The sequence below is a fragment of the Neopelma chrysocephalum genome, unplaced genomic scaffold (genome assembly GCF_003984885.1).
Source record: "Neopelma chrysocephalum unplaced genomic scaffold, ASM398488v2 Primary Assembly neopelma1_79064, whole genome shotgun sequence".
NCBI classification, from domain to species: Eukaryota; Metazoa; Chordata; class Aves; order Passeriformes; family Pipridae; genus Neopelma; species Neopelma chrysocephalum.
Genome location: NW_020910606.1, coordinates 1 through 820, shown reverse-complemented (window position 1 = coordinate 820; position 820 = coordinate 1). Strand labels below are relative to the sequence as shown.

General features: G+C 71.7%; 1 long non-coding RNA gene across 1 annotated transcript; it reads right to left on the bottom strand.

The window, feature by feature from the left end:
- Nucleotides 1-190: 190 nt before the first annotated feature.
- On the bottom strand, nucleotides 191-770 carry LOC113979408. Its single transcript, XR_003537857.1, has 3 exons — nucleotides 749-770; nucleotides 531-598; nucleotides 191-285 (listed from the first exon to the last, which is right to left on the bottom strand). It is a non-coding gene; the product is annotated as an uncharacterized LOC113979408 (long non-coding RNA).
- Between the last annotated feature and the right edge of the window lie 50 nt (nucleotides 771-820).

The following is an 820-nucleotide window of genomic DNA, read 5'->3' as shown; positions in this document are numbered from 1 at the left end:
GGACAGGGGAGGGGGACAGGGGGGTTGGGGGGACACAGGGGGACACCCCCAAACCGTGGGGACAAGGGGAGGGGGTTGGGGGGGTTGGGGGGAGACAGGGGGACACCCCAAACCCTGGGGACAGGGGAGGGGGGTCGGGGGGCAGGGGAGGGGGGTCGGGGGCAGGCAGGGGGTTGGGGGGTCTGGGGTCTCTCACCAGGGGAGAACCGAACCACCGAGAGCTGCTCGTTCCCGTCAGAGCCCCCGGCCAGGGGCTGCCGGGACCCCGTGTCCAGCACCAGCCACCTGCGGGGACACGGGGGGCGTGGGGGGGTGTGGGGGGGGGTGTGGGGGGCACGGGGGGGACATGGGGACACGGGGGACATGGGGGGGATATGGGGGGATATGAGGGGATATGGGGACATGGGGGGGATATGGGGACACAGGGGGGATTTGGGGGGACATGGGGGGGACTTGAGGACATGGGGGACATTGGGGACAGGGCTGAGGGCACCGCCCCCCATGTCCCCCCCGTGTCCCCCCTCACTCACCGCCCCGTGAGCAGCCCCACGGCCACCACCTGCCCCCCGGGGTGGAAATCAGCACAGAGCCCGGTGTCCTGGGGGGGAAAACAGGGGGGGGAGTCAGCCTGGGGGGGGAACGGGACCCCCCCCCTCGGGACCCCCAAACCCCCTCTGCCAGGCTCCTGACCCCCCTCGAGACCCCCAGCCCCATTTTGGGGGTCCCAGCCCCGTTTTTAGGGTCCCACCTCGAGGGCCAGGCTCCAGCCCCCTGGGGATGGTTCCCAGCCCCATTTTGGGGTTCCCAGCCCCATTTTGGG